The following is a 15,913-nucleotide window of genomic DNA, read 5'->3' as shown; positions in this document are numbered from 1 at the left end:
AAAAAAATAAGGCAAATTTGGCAAAATGTTAAATCTACTGTTCAATTTTCTGTATGTTTAAACATTTTTTATAATAAAAAGCTGGAAAAAAATAGAGCGGCAGACTATCATGAGTTGCCACCTAAATAAGATGACTGCTACACACCCCAGAGCTGATCTAGCCACAGGAAAACATCACTCACTCTTGGAGGCCACCTTTACCCAGGTTTGCCCACAGGAGCCCTGCCTGGGAATCTTTGCATCCTCTGGGATTGCTCAGAAAACGCTCAGATTGCTCAGGGAAACTCGCCCTGGGTCACAGCTCTGAAGCCAAGTAGGTGAAAGGGAACCCACCACCTGCCAAACAGTAATGGGCAGGTAAAGACCTGAGTAAGAACGTTTCCAAAGGGCACAAAGGAAGTAGACGCCTAGATGCCAATTACCCTCCTTCAGCGTCAGCCACCACCCAGGCAGCTTAAAGTACAGTCTGTGGAGTTAGCACCGGCCTGGGCCCTCGCCTACATCAGCCTCTTCCCAGCTGTGCCTTCCTGGCGAGGCTCATTTAATTCCATTTTTAATGGAATAGTTGCTATGTGACTGGCACTGTTCAGGCTTTTTTTTTTTTTAATTGGAGGATAACCGTTTTACAATGCTGTGCTGATTTCTGTTGTACGGCAATGGCAATCAGCTATAAGCATACATACACCCCTCCCTCTGGAACCTCCCCCTCCCCAGCCCACCCTCTAGGTCATCACAGAGCACCAAGCTGAGCTCCCTGCGCTATACAGCGGATTCCTGCTAGCTGTCTATTTTAAACATGGTGCTGTATATATGTCAATGCTCCTCTCCATTTGTCTCACCCTCTCCTTCCCCTGCAGAGTCCACAACTGTTCAAGCTTTAAATATCCCTAGGCTGTGGTCTTCTGATGTGTAAACTGGGGCTATTTGACAGCACATCCTTCGATAAGTGAGAATTAAGAAGACAGGCACTGTTCAGCACATGGGCTCACCTGATGCTGTCAACCACGACCCACCAAGAAGAGGGTTCGCAAACATCACAAACATAGGACTGCTTTGAAGTTAGCCTTCTGTTTATGGCAGTATTGCCATCAGTTCAGTTGCTCAGCTGTGTCCGACTCTTTGTAACCCCATGGACTGCAGCACGCCAGGCCTCCCTGTCCATCACCAACTCCCGGAGCCTATCCAAACGCACGTCCATCGAGTTGGTGATGCCATCCAACCATCTCACCCTCTGTCGTCCCCTTCTCCTCCCGCCTTCAATCTTTCCCAGCATCAGGGTCTTTTCCAATGAGTCAGCTCTTCGCATCAGGTGGCCAAAGTATTGGAGTTTCAGCTATCACTTAGTCAAAAACAACTATTACTATCTTTGGGTGAAGATGTGTCTAAGCATCTCATTTTGCTCCCTCCTGAAACGTCACTAAAAACTGCAATCAGTAAAAGGAGTCATGAATACAATGACGAGAACAGAAGAGGAGACAAGAGCAGTAAAATTTTGAAAGTTGCAAAGCAGATAGACCATGGTCACTGACTGAGCATGCCCAAGAAAGCTGGACATCCAAGCCAGCAGCAGGGAAAGCTGAAAACCAGCACAGTAAAGGCTTGAGGGAGGCAGGAAAACAAGTTACGGACCAGAACCTGTCCCCTTTCTCTCCGCTCAGTCTTTCAGTCATGTCCGTCTCCTTGCGATCCCATGGACTATAGCCCACCAGGCTCCTCCGTCCGTGGGGATTCTCCAGGCAAGAATGTTGGAGTGGGTTGCCAGGCCCTCCATGCCTCATCCATATCCAGACAGAAGTCTGAAGTTTTCCCCTATGTCTGGCCTTCTGGACTGAGGGATACCAGGTACAATGGCAGACTCAGGCATCAGACTGAAAACTGGACAGAAGCAACTGCCATTCCACTGTTCTGGTGCAGGAGACTGAAGCCAGATCCCTTCCAGACAGGAGTCTGGAAAGCTACGCAGAGAAGGGAAACTTAAAATCATTACAATCTCAGAAACAAGAGAACATATTGCATCTTAAAGCAAGAACAGCATGTTATCATAAGAAACATTCAGAGACTAAAAAACAGCCTTTGAATATTGAAAGTATAACCGTGGGGTTTTCTTAAATCCAAATATAAAGTTTGGGAAGTAAAAGTTAAGAAAATCTAGCAGTAAGTAGATGGAAAACAGAAGAAAACAGGTAAGAAAATGAGAAGACCTTTACAAGGCTCACATCCAAGTAACAGGTGTTTCAGGAGGAACTACAGAGAAAATATGAGGGAGAAAAATAACAAAATATTCAGGAAAATTTTTCCAGAATAGGAAGAACTGTATTTTCAGATTTAAAGGGCTCATCAAATACTCAAAATAATGGATGAAAATAGACCCACACTAAGACACACCATTTTAAATTTCAAATCACTGAAGTCAAAGCAGAAAATATGTGTGTGTGTATGTGTGCATGCATGCTCAGTTGTTTTCGATTTTTTGCAACTTCATGGACTGTAGCCCACCAAGCTCCTCTGTCCATGGAATTTTCCAAGCAAGAACACCAGAGGGGGTTGCCACTTCCTTCTCTAGGGGTTCTTCCTGACACAGGGATCGAACCTGCATTTCCTGCATTGCAGGCAGATTTTTTACCCATTGAGCCATTGGGAAAGCCCCCAAATCACTGAAGTCAAAGCAGAAAACAGTCTGCAGAAATTAAAAAACAAACAAACAAATGGTTTACATACAAAGGATCAAGAATCATAATCAAAACTCCCCTTGTCAGGAAACTACTGGTGTCTGAGTGCCGTCAGAGCGAGCAAAAAGCAACAAAAGATCCCCACACAGGAGAGCTAACGGGAGCCCCGCTGGGCCCAGACAGGGAAAACCGGCCGGAATGAAGCAGGGTCCCACTGCTCCGCCAGCTTTTTCACGTGAGGACTGAATGCCCCATGAAGCTGGCCCAGACTCCCACTAATCCATCCTCAGCTGGGCCCCGGCTGGATCCTGATCATATACTGATTCCTGCAGCCAACATCAGCAAAGGACACTCGCTTCTCTTACAGAAGGTTCTGCTCTGACCTACCCTGGTACTGCAGGGAGGCCACGGCGAGCAGGCCACTCCCTCTGACCGTATTTCTGCCGTCCTTCCAGTGTTTGCTTCACACTAGAGCCTCCCAGATCCCCTGAGACAGTAGTAAACGTCTCCCAAGACTCACCCAGAGCACTGCCCACTGACCTCTTCAGAAAGGGCCCCTGTCAGGAAAAGTCAAAGAAGCCATTCTGTCTCCCTCCTCTTTCCTGGAAGCTTTCATCTTGAAGTGACAATAAAAACTGTCCTTGCCTCACATCAGGATTGTGCTCGCAATTATGAAACAAAATTTTAGTCTCAAAGGCAGAAAGCACTAGCATTTTTTTTAATAAGCCTGTTTGGACCTCATCTGTGCTCTGGGGGAAATAATTTCCTTATCTCAGTTTACTTAATGAACAATCCACTGTTAATAAAGACACAGTTTATCGTCCTATAAGGTTTGTGCTTAACTGCAGAAATTAATAAGGTGTGATCATTATAGCCTTGTAGAAATGATTCATCACAAAGGTATTATAATTCTGTTGCCCTCTGGAACATTAACCAATTATATCTAACTCAGCACTTTTATTGAGACAGTCCTTTCTCTAGGGACTGCATACATATCTGTTTCTTAAGTGCTCTTAAATAAACCTGTTCTTGGCAGCACTTTCACAGTAACAGTAAAATAAAACTTTGAAACATGCTGTTTGTATGTAATATGTTTTTAACACTATTCACTCAAAACTAAATATACTGTTTAAGACGTGTAAATATTTACATGTGTGTACATATATGTATATGTGTATATTTATGCATTCATGTGTAACGCTTATTTGATAAAGTAAGAGAAAGATTAACTTCTATCAGGATAGAGGCTCTCTCTGGAAGAAAGATGTAAATGTTTCCTTTCTTAATGTGGTTGTAGATACAGTGCTGATCACTGCAACAGTATTTATTCCCCACAGCCTTCTCCATACCTGAGACACCTTCCACAACAAAAGGAAGTTATTTCAAAAGAGAACAAGAATTCCAGTTACTGTTGTATATTCCGGGGGGATTACCACAGGAGGGTGTTACACAACACGCCTGTTCACATTTTCTCTTCCTGAGGGCCCTCTATTCATTCCTGCTAAGCCAATCAAGTGAGTCAATATAACCTTAAAGTCAACACCACTAAGTGGCAACAAGGTTAAAAATTTCACCATAATTTAACCTGGTACTCAAAAATGTTTTTGATCCAGCCTCTAAATATTAAAAGACACATAGATACTAAGAAATGCATTTAAATCAAACAAATTAGCTATTGTCTTTAAATTGTAAAGTCCTTCAAGTTACAGAAAGATTCCACGTGAAAAGAGCAGGAAAATTATACTCTAAAATACAATAATCTGTTTAAACTATCTACCTGAGACTTATCCTATAATTTCCAAAGATATTCACATAGTAAATCTTTTAATGGCTAAAACTCAGAAACAACCAAAACATCCACCAATGAGGGTCCAATAAAATATATTAAAGTACTTCTAAACAGTGGCATGCTTGACAGCATTTTAAAAATGAGGTAGGTCCACACTGATATGATTCTGTCCTTATATTAAGTAGGTTGCCCAACAGTATCATGGTACTATCCCCCTCCAGGGGTTTCCCAGGTGGCACCACTGTTATAGAACTTGTCTGCCAATGCACGAGATGTAAGAGTTGCAGGTTTGATCCCTGGGTTGGGAAGATCCCCTGGAGGAGGGCACAGCAACCCACTACAGTATTCTTGCCTGGAGAATCCCACGGACAGAGGAGCCTGGTGGGCTATGGTCCTTTGGCTCACAAAGAGTTGGACAAGACGGAGGTGATTTAACACAGCACATCCCCTCCTCAGTTCAGCTCAGTTTTTTGCTCAGTTGTGTCCGACTCTTTGCGACCCCATGAATTGCAGCACGCCAGGCCTCCCTGTCCATCACCAACTCCAGGAGTTTACTCAAACTCATGCCCATCGAGTCAGTGATGCCATCCAGCCATCTCATCCTCTGTTGTCCCCTTCTCCTCCTGCCCCCAATCCCTTCCAGCATCAGGGTCTTTTCCAATGAGTCAACTCTTCACATGAGGTGGCCAAAGTACTGGAGTTTCAGTTTCAACATCAGTCCTTCCAATGAACACCCAGGACTGATCTCCTTTAGGATGGACTGGTTGGATCTCCTTGTAGTCCAAGGGACTCTCAAGAGTCTTCTCCAACACCACAGTTCAAAAGCATCAATTCTTCAGCACTCAGCTTTCTTCACAGTCCAACTCTCACATCCATACATGAATACTGGAAAAACCATAGCCTTGACTAGATGGACCTTTGTTGGCAAAGTAATAATGTCTCTGCTTTTTAATATGCTATCTAGGTTGGTCATAACTTTCCTTCCAAGGAGTAAGTGTCTTTTAATTTCATGGCTGCAATCACCATCTGCAGTGATTTTGGAGCCCAAAAAAATAAAGTTAGCCATTGTTGCCACTGTTTCCCCATCTATTTCCCATGAAGTGATGTGACCAGATGCTATGATCTTAGTTTTCTGAATGTTGAGCTTTAAGCCAACTTTTTCACTCTCCTCTTTCACTTTCATCAAGAGGCCCTTTAGTTCCTCTTCACTTTCTGCAATAAAGATAGTGTCATCTGCATATCTGAGGTTATCTATATTTCTCCCAGCAATCTTGATTCCAGCTTGTGCTTCTTCCAACCCAGCGTTTCTCATGATCCCCTCCTAGGGACTGGAATTGAGGGTGCAAAGTAAAGAAACAAGGAGTTCTAACTTATTCTAACCTTTTACTTGATACACTTCTGTGCTGTTTCTTTCTTTCTTTCTTTTTTTTTTTTTGGCACTTGGGATCTTAGCTCTTAGACCAGGAAGAGAACCCCTTCTTCCTGCAAGAGAAGTGCACAGCTCTAACCCTGGACGGACAGGGAATTCCCTGGTTTCAATTTTTCAATTGATATTCCTCTGTAACAATTAAAAAAAATATATATTCACAACCAGAATGCCTTACGGTAATCATTTAAAGGAGTCGATAAGGATAAAATAAGATAAATTCTTTACCCTGGAGTTCAGAAGTGAATTCAGAAATGACCAGACAGTTAAGGCTGCCCTAATCCTAGTGGGCGGAGGAGGATGGAGGTGGGGAAGGCGTGTCTCCGGAAGAGGAACACTGCGCCCTCCTCTGCTCTCATTAAACCAGCCTTTCCTGCCGCATCGATTCTCAAGATAACTTCGGGTTTTCTTCTTAAGGACAAAGAGGCTTGCAACAGTATTATCGGCCTAAAACTAAAAAAAAAAAAAAAAAAGTCTACTGTTTGTTCTACGTCTGAAAACTGTTTGCAAAAAGAGAAGACAAGTGTCTGAAGATGATGGCAAAGAAGTGTGACAAGCCTGAGAGTCAGAGGCTTGGGAACTGTGAAGCTAAGGGGTGTTAGGGTGCGGGTGGGTGAGGAGTTTGAGAGAAGAGGTGGCACACGGCGAAGAGAAACCAAGGTCTTTGAGAGGCACAAGGCTGACGACACGTTCACGCCAATCGGAGGCTTGCATCCTTGCCCAACACACACACACACACACACACACGAGGCTCGAATCCTTCCCCAACACACACACACACAGCGTCAGCAGCGGGGGGGGAGCGAGCACAGCGGCTCTCATCATCACCGCTTTGGCTTTAGAAGGTCACGTACTTACCTTTACAAGTTAAGCACCTTCCCATGATTAACTCGAGAGTCAATTTATTGCTTAAAAACGAGAACAGCCGTCCCCAGTGCAACTACACGGGTTGCGACACGGGCTGCTCTGTATCTCAAAGGACACCCACCCTGTACGATCAATCCTCCAAAGAATGTCCATTCTCCTCCATCTCCACGCCACACCTCTGTACAGAGAGCCGGAAAAGTCCACCCAACACGGACCACACTCCCAGCAAGGAATGGTTCAGAGGCAATGCGAAGTGGGACGACGAAGCCCCTGAGGGCCCCGGGGCCCCGCGCCGGCGCACCTCTCCCTTCCCTTCCCCGCCCGCAGCGCCGGGAAGCCTACGGCTCCGAGATGGAAACCTTTCAGAGGAAGCACCCCGACGGCGAGAGCCCGCGGCGCTCCCCGACCCCGACCCCCGAGCGCCGGCCCCGGTCGCCGGAGCGGGCTGTTGAGGAAGGAGGGCGGCGCCGCCCTGACGCCCCGTGGACCCCGCTTCGCCCGGCGGCGGCGCCGCGCACCAGGGAGGCCCCGGGCGGGCCGAGGGTGCCTCCCTTCGCTTCGGCGGCGGGCGCTGGTCCCCTCGCACGCACCGAAACCGGCCGCCCGCACTCACCCGGCTTCCCCGACGCCCACGCTGACCTCTCGGGTGCACACGCAGAGGCGGAGGCGGCCACGCCGCGGCCGAGCCGGCGTCCTCCGCGCCACTTCAGCCCCGGGAGGGGAGCGCTCGGGAGCGGGCGACCGGCGCTAGGCTGAGGGCGCCGGCGGGGCGGGGCGTGGCGCCGTGCGCACCGCGACAGCCAATCCACGCGCAGCAAGTGGCCGGCCGGGGCGGGGCGGGGCTCGGGGGCGGGGCTCTGGGGCCGGTCCGAACGCCAAGGGGCGGGGTTAGGGCGCCGCCCGCCGGGCTCCGCGTCCTCTGATTCGCGGATGCGTAGACCTGGCCCGTCCTGCGGTCTGCTTCTGGGTGGCAGCCCCGCTGCGTCTCTGATCAGGAACTTCAAAGTGTAGCATCCGTGAGATCGCGTGCAGAGGGGATCCCGGGACCCGGGGGCAGGGGCTCTCTTTGCCTATAGGCCCTTCGCCGTTGGCCACAGGTGTCCAGTGTAGGGCACGTGGTCCCGAAGGATTCTCTGGAAACTGAGGGCCTGTAGAGATGTCCTCTTCTAATCCCCATCACTCAGAAATGATGCTTTTGAACCGTGGTGTTGGAGAAGACTCTTGAGAGTCCCTTGGACTGCAAGGAGATCCAACCAGTCCATCCTAAAGGAAATCAACCCTGAATTTTCTTTGGAAGGATTGATGCTGAAGCTGAAGCTCCAATACTTTGGCCGCCTGACGCGAAGAGCCGACTCATTGGAAAAGACCCTGATGCTGGGAAAGAATGAAGGCAAGAGGAGAAGGGGACAACAGAGGATGAGAAGGTTGGATGGCATCACCAACTCAATGGATATGAGTTTGAGCAAACTCTGGGAGATAGTGAAGGACAGGGGACATGTGCTGCAGTCCATGGGGTCGCAAAGAGTAGGACATACCTAGCCACTGAACAACAACAACCACTCAGAAATTGAAGCCTAGAAAGATGAAATTATTTGTCCGAGGCTACCAAGCTACCAACTAGTACCATGGTTACCAAATGGTTACCCATGGTTACCAAAACAACTGACTAGTCTTCTGATTCTATCCTGATGTTTTAACCAGCCATCCAGATTTTTCTTTTTCTTAAAATCAGGTCTCTTCCTACTGTCTCCTTTAAGGAGTATACACCAAAGAGTACTGCAGGAGCTAGGTTGTGTAAAACACAGTGGACTTCTAAAACTATTGTCTTTCTGGGACTTCCCTGGTGGTCCCATGTCTAAGACTCCAAGCTCCCAATGCAGGGGGCCCAGGTTTGATCCCTGGTTGGGGAACTAGGCTCTCATATGCCTCAGAGCAACTAAGCCTGCATGCTGCAATTAGAGTCTGTGTGCCATAACAGAACATCCCACGTGCCGTAACTAAGACTTGACGCAGGCAAATCAGTAAATATTTTACACACACACACACACACACACACACACACACACACACATTGGGGCTTACCCAGTGGCTTAGAGGTAAAGAATCCAGTTGCAATGCAAGAGACTTACAGGAGACATGGGTTCGATCCCTGGGTTAGGAAGATCCCCCGGAGAAGGAAATGGCAACCCACTCCAGTATTCTTGCCTGGCAATCCCCATGGACAGAGGAGCCTGGCAGGTTACAGCCCATAGGCTCACACAGTCAGACATGACTGAGCAACTCAACAACAAGAACTCCATATATATATATAGTCTTTCACCGTAAGCTTATTGGGTTGTGAAACAGAAAGACTTCATTCTGTTAGTAAGTCCGTTAGAACAGTTGTATTTGGACTTAGAATTCGGATCAAATTCCTATGGACCTTTTGAAAGGATGGATATGCAGTGTCAGTCATCTGAGTAAAAGACAGCCTTTTTGGTTTTTGTTTGTTTTCTACAAAACTGAAACATTTACTGCCTACAACAATTAGAGGATCAGCACCAACATGAAGCATGATGGTAACCGGTGTTTTTGTTGCAGGTGAAAAGATGGTCTTTTAGAGTGGAAACAGGACAGCAAAACTTGGCAATCATTTGATTCAGGCAGAAGAGGAAACATTTCTTTCTAAAGTCTAGACTCTGATGACACTGGATACATTTATCAGCTGGTTTTCTTTCAGTTACAAATAACAGAAAAAACAATCTCAAATTGGCTGTTTAGAATAGTATAAAGAAAAAAAACTAGTTTTAGAACAGAAAAAAGAGGATATGATCTCAGTTTAAATAGAGATTTGGCAGGGAGATGGGAAGGAGGCTCATAAGGGAAGGGATATACGTACACATACAGCTGATTCATGTTGTGCAGCAGAAACTAACAGAACATTATAAAACAATTATACTCTGATTTTTAAAAAATAGAGATAATGAGAAGTCTGATACTCTCACAAATGAGTCATGCTTTTTTACGTGCCATGTTAAAATAATCACCTATACAGCAAAAGGTGGTGATGAAATAGTACAAGTATGCTATGTCAGGGGTATATTCAGACACCAGTGTTTAAAATACTGATATGGAGACAAATTCTTCAATGTGTAACAGGGAACAAAGAATGAGTCAGAAAAACGTACAGTAGTATAAAAGTATAAGAAGCCATAAAGAAGTTAGGTGGGGACTTCATATGTGGTCCAGTGTCTAGGACTCCATGCTCCCAATGCAGGGAGCCCAGAGTTCAATCCCTGGTCAGGGAACTAGATTTAGCAGGCCTCAACTAAGACCCAGTGCAGCCAAATAAATAAATATTTAAAAAAAAAAAAAGAAAGCCTCTGGGGAAAGTATAAAACAATACAAGAGTGACATCAAAATGAATAAATCACTTCAACATGTAATTTTTATAATATTTGTTTAGTCATTCAGTCGTGTCCGACTCTTTGTGACCCCATAGACTATATGTAGCCCACCAGGCTCCTCTGTCTATGGGATTCTCCAGGCAAGAATACAGGAGTGGGTTGCCATTTCCTTCTCCAATTTTTATAACATAGATTGACTTTAATTATACTGGAAGGATAGCACATACGAAATGCTTTTAAAACAATGCTTATTGATGAAATGAATCAGATTACTGAGTTTCATGTATGTCTTCTCTATTAGTTATCTACTGCTATATAGCAGATTATCTTAAAACTTAACAACTTAAAACATTTATTTATTTATTATCTTGTACAATTTTAAGACTCAGAAATCTAAGACCAGCTTAGCTGACTTGTTTCTGGCTCAGGATTCCTCATGAGATTATAATCAAACTGTCAGCTGGGTCTGCAAATACTGAACACCCACCTAAGGCTCTGCTTCCCATAAAGTTCACTCATGTGGCTGGTGGCTGGTGGCCTTGATTCCTGGATACGGGCGCCCTCTCCAAAAGGCAGCCTCAAGACATGGCAACTGGCTTCACGCAGAGTGACTGATCTGAGAGAAGCCGCAGGAAGCCTCCGGCCTCAGAAGAGAGGTACCGCAGTCCGCTCTATTCTGTTGGTCCTGCAGAGTACACCGTGATACCTGCTCTGTCGTGGGAGTGTGTGTGGGCTAAGTTGCTTCAGTTGTGTCTGACTCTTTGAGATCCCATGGACTGTAGCCCGCCAGGCTCCTCTATCCACGGAATTCTCTAGACAAGAATACTGGAGTGCATTGCCATGCCTTCCTCCAGTTGATCTTCCCAACTCAGGGGAGGAACCCGCATCTCTTACATTTCCTGTGATGGCAGGCAGGTTCTTTACCACTAACACCACTTGGGAAGCCGATTGTGGGAGAATGCTACGCACACAAAAAAATGTGAATATAAGAAAGTGGGGATCTTTAGGGGTCGTCTTGGATGCTGGCTGTGATCTCCATTAATTTAATTTTGGATTAATTATTACTAAAATAACATTTACTTCTAAGTTAAAAGGGATATCAAAAAATAAATGATAAAAAAAATTTTTTTTAACCAAAAAACAGGGAGGGGTCTGATCTCCTCTGGTACACATTTGTCTTGAGCACTACAAATGCACACTCCAATAGACACATAGTATTGGCAAGTCAAATGTCACAGGCCATGGTGCCATCGGTAACATTTTTCTAAAATGAGGTACAATTCTTGGTAAGTTCCCAAGAAAATGAAGTACAATTTTCACAGTAGTTGCTTTTATGGAGGTAAAAAATAGTGTATTTAAAACCATGCAAAACTGGCATATTTATATGTAAAATATAATCCCATTTTAGGCTTCGATGACTATAACCAGAGTATTCACCCACATGAATGTCTGGTGGGATGTTTGAATGCTGAGCAGGACAAGGAACAATTCCTCATTTTGGTCAAGTACGCTGTACACTGTGAAACACCCAGTGTCCCTGGCCCCATCTCTTAAGTGCCTGTGGTCAGGGATGATGTTTAAAATACTTACCAACTAGGGTTGCATGGACTTACCAACCAGCCAAAAGATGACAGCCAGCATGACAAACTGGGCTTCCTAGGTGAAAGTGAAAGTCGCTCAGTCATGTCCTGCATACTCCATGGAATTCTCCAGACCAGAATACTGGAATGGGTAGCCATTACCTTCTCCAGGGGATCTTCCCAACCCAGGGATCAAACCCAGGTCTCCCGCATTGCACGTGGATTCTTTACCAGCTGAGTCACGTAAAGAATCCACCTGCCAATGCAGGAGATTCAGGTTTGATCCCTGAGTGAGGAAGATCCCCTGGAGAAGAAAATGGCAACCCATTCCAGTATTCTTGCCTGAAAAATCCCATGGACACAGGAGCCTGGCAGGCCACAGTGCATGGCATCGCAGAGTTGGACATGACTTAGCAACTGAGCACACACACACATAAATACACATAGCGTGACATACTGGTCCAAATGGGCTGCCTGTTCAGTACAGTTCAGTTCAGTCATTCAGTCGTGTCCGACTCTTTGCGACCCCATGGACTGCAGCACACCAGGCCTCCCTGTCCATCACCAACTCCCGGAGATTACCCAAACTCATGCCCATTGAGTCAGTGATGCTATCCAACCATCTCATCCTCTGTCATCCCCTTCTCCTGCCGTCAATCTTTCCCAGCATCAGGGTCTTTTCAAATGAGTCAGTTCTTCAAATCAGGTGGACAAAGTATTGGAGCTTCAGCTTCAGCATCAGTCCTTCCAATGAATATATAGGACTGATTTCCTCTGGGATGGACTGGTTGGATCTCCTTGCTGTCCAAGTAGTGCCTTGCATCTTGTCCACTGAAGATTCTCCCTCAACTTTCCAAAATGTCCTGTGGGGGGGGGGGGGGCAGTAATGCCTCTGCCCAGAACCACTGATTTACAGCTGAGGACCACACTCTACCTGCAAGAAACAGGGTCAAATACCTGTGGAGAAGATTCCCTGGCAAAGGAAATGGCAACCCACTCCAGTATTCTTGCCTGGGAAACCCCATGGACAAAGGAGCCTGGTGGGCTACAGTCCATGGGACCTCAAAGAGTCAGACACAACTGAGCACATACGCACCCTCACACGCCTGTCCCCCTCCAACATCCAGTGTTTCATGTTCATCATCTCAAAGGTTTACAACTATCCTGCAAGTTGAGTCTAATGATATTCATTAGATAAGAGAAGACAGATGCCTAGGAAGGTCTCATAGCTAGCAAGTGGAAAATCCTGGATCTGAATTCAAGTCTCGAACTCTGAAGCTCATTCATTTCCTCTCCCTACAGCACACTTCCTCTTGCTCACTGGTATTATAGGCAGTCAGGGAAGCAGGGACCTCAAGAGAAATAAATGACAAGAATAATAATCCAGCTATAAAGCATACTGAATCCTACCTACTGTATAGCACAGGGAACTCTACGCAATACATATAGTATTGACCTATATGGAGAAAGAAATGGCAACCCACCCCAGTACCCTTGCCTGGAGAATCCCATGGACAGAGGAGCCTAGTGGGCTACAGTCCATGGGGTCGCAAAGAGTCAGACACGACTGAGCGACTAACACACACACACACACACACACACACACACACACACATGAAGAAAGAAGCTAAAAAAAGAGTTGATATATGGGACTTCTCTGGTGGTCCAATGGCTAAGACTCTGAGCTCCCAATGCAGGGGGTCTGGGTTCCATCCCTGGTCAGGGAACTAGATCCCACATGCTGCAATTAAAGATCACGCATGCTGCAAGAACACCCAGTGCAGTCAAATACTTATATATTTGGCTAGATAAAACATAAAAGAGTTGATTTATGTTCATGTATGGCTGATTCACTTTGCTGTACAGCAGAAACTAACACATTGTAAGTCAACTACACTCCAACAAAAAGTTTAAAAAACAAACAAAAACCCCACTGAACCCAAGGTAGCTCCTGGGAACCTCAGTGTATGGAGTTCTAGAATCTTCTCTCAGGGACTTACCTGGTGGTCCAGTGGCTAAGACTCCATGCTCCCAATGCAGAGGGCCTGAGTTCAATCCCTGGTCAGTGAACTAGCTTCCCACATGTTGCCACTAAGACCCGGTATAACCTAAATAACTAAATGTTAGAATCTTCACTCAGTAATGTGATCTGGTCCGTCTCCTCCCTGCCAACCCCAGAGCTCGGTGTGTGGGTAAGAACAGGGGTTTGGAATCAGACCAACTCTAGTCAGTCTGGATTCAAATCCCCAGCTCCGCCACTTTCCGGCTGTGTGCCAGGTTATCTAATCTGTGCCTTAGTTTCTCCATCTCTCAAAAAAGTTAATAATAGTACCTATGTCATAGGACTGTTGTGAAGATTAAGTGAGTTAACGCAAGGAGGTGTTCACCAAGTGTGAGCTTCTGTCGCCTTCGCTGTCGCTCATAGCTTATGACTCGTTGTTACACCCTATCTCGCGCCTGCTCTATGATAACCTCAGCTTGTGTTCGCCCTCTCGATGCCGTGTGGTCCGCCTCTGTGTCACCTTGCACTGCTATGTACTTCCTTTGCTCAGTATTGATTAGTTCTACTTTCCATGAGCGCATGCAGCAATCTCATGATGGTTTAACAGATGAGATAGAGCTATATGTGTTGATTTGGAAATATATTGAAGATACATTAAAAGGCAGGTGAAGACAAAGATAAGAACGTGTATAATGTGCTCACATCCGTGTATTTTTGAGAAAGCAATGGAGGGACAGTGTGTGTCTATAAATCATATACAGTTGACCCTTCAACCACTCAGGGGTTGGGGTGCTGACCCATTGTGCAGTAAAAAATCCAAGCATACCTTTATAGTTGGCCCTCCATATCCTGGTTCCACATCCCAGTCTCAACCAACTTGGCTAGTGCAGTACTGTAGTACACATTTATTGGAAAAAAACAAAACAAAACAGATAGAAGTGAACTTACACAGGGCTTCCTGGTGGCTCAGGGGTAAAGAATCCACCTGCCAATGCAAGAGACAGGGTTTCAAACCCTGATCCAGGAAGGTCCCACATGCCACAGGGCAACTAAGCCCATGAGCCACAACTACTGAGCCTTGGTGCTGCAGCTACTGAAGCCCGTGAAACCCAAGCCTGCGCTCCATGAGAGAAGCCACTGCAGTGAGAAGCCCTCATACTGCAATCAGAGAATAGCCCCTGCCTGGTCACAGCTAGACAAAGTCCACACACAGCAACAAAGACCCAGCACAACCAAAGTAGATAAATAAACAAAATTTAGAAAAAATACATGAACCTGCACAGTTCAAACCTGTGTCATTTAAGGGTCAACTATGCACAGAGTTTTTTTCCAAAGTGAACTTCCCTGCTGGGCCAGTGGTTAAGAATTTGCCTTCCAATGCAGAGGACACAGGTTGGGGAACTAAGGTGTCACATGCCATGTGGCAACAAGGCCCGCACAGCACAACAAAGACCCAGCACAGACAAAAATTTAAAAATAAATTTTTGAAAGGATATTGTGGTTAGATAGCATCAGTGACTCAATAGACATGAGTTTGAGCAAACTCTGGGAGATAGTGAAGGACAGGGAAGCCTGGTGTGCTGCAGTCCATGGTGCCACAAAGAGTCAGACACAACTTAGCGACTGAACAATGGTGGCAGGATAACAACCGCCCCCCACCAAATATGCCCTAATCCCCAGAATCTCTGAATACGTCATGTTACACAGCAAAGGAAAACTAAATTTGCAAGTGGAATTAAGGTTGCTACTGACTGACTTTTTTTCTTCTTAATTTTAATTTTTATAGGAGTATAGTTGTTTCACAATGCTGTTACTTTCAGGTGTATAACAACATGATTCAGTTATGTATATACGAATATCCATTATTTTCAGATTCTTTTCCCGTATAGGTTATTACCTAACATTGAGTAGAATTTCCTGTGCTATACAGAAGGGCCTTGTTGATTATTGTATATGTAGTAGTGTGGATGGGTTTCCCTGGTGGCTCAGACAGGAAAGAATCTGCCTGCTATGCGGGAGGCCTTGGTTCGATACCTAGGTTGGGAAGATCCCCTGGAGAAGGGAATGGCTACCCACTCCAGTATTCTTGCCTGGAGAATTCCATGGACAGAGAAGACTGGTAGATGACCATCCATGGGATTTCAAAGAGTTGGACACGGCTGAGTGACTGACACTTTCACTTTCACTAGTGTGT

General features: G+C 45.8%; 1 protein-coding gene across 1 annotated transcript in view; it reads right to left on the bottom strand.

Annotated features, from left to right (window-relative positions):
* The window catches only part of TMEM50B (transmembrane protein 50B), a 39,414-nt gene extending 31,894 nt beyond the window's left edge, over positions 1-7,520 (bottom strand). The window contains exon 1 of the mRNA XM_043892909.1: positions 7,365-7,520. The gene's annotated coding sequence lies outside the window, so the exon portion shown is untranslated. The remainder of the gene's footprint in view (positions 1-7,364) is intronic.
* Positions 7,521-15,913: the final 8,393 nt, after the last annotated feature.

The sequence above is a fragment of the Cervus elaphus genome, chromosome 31 (assembly GCF_910594005.1).
Source record: "Cervus elaphus chromosome 31, mCerEla1.1, whole genome shotgun sequence".
Classification (NCBI taxonomy): domain Eukaryota; kingdom Metazoa; phylum Chordata; class Mammalia; order Artiodactyla; family Cervidae; genus Cervus; species Cervus elaphus.
Note: the sequence above shows the minus strand (reverse complement) of the source record. Positions and strands in the feature narration are given on the sequence as shown.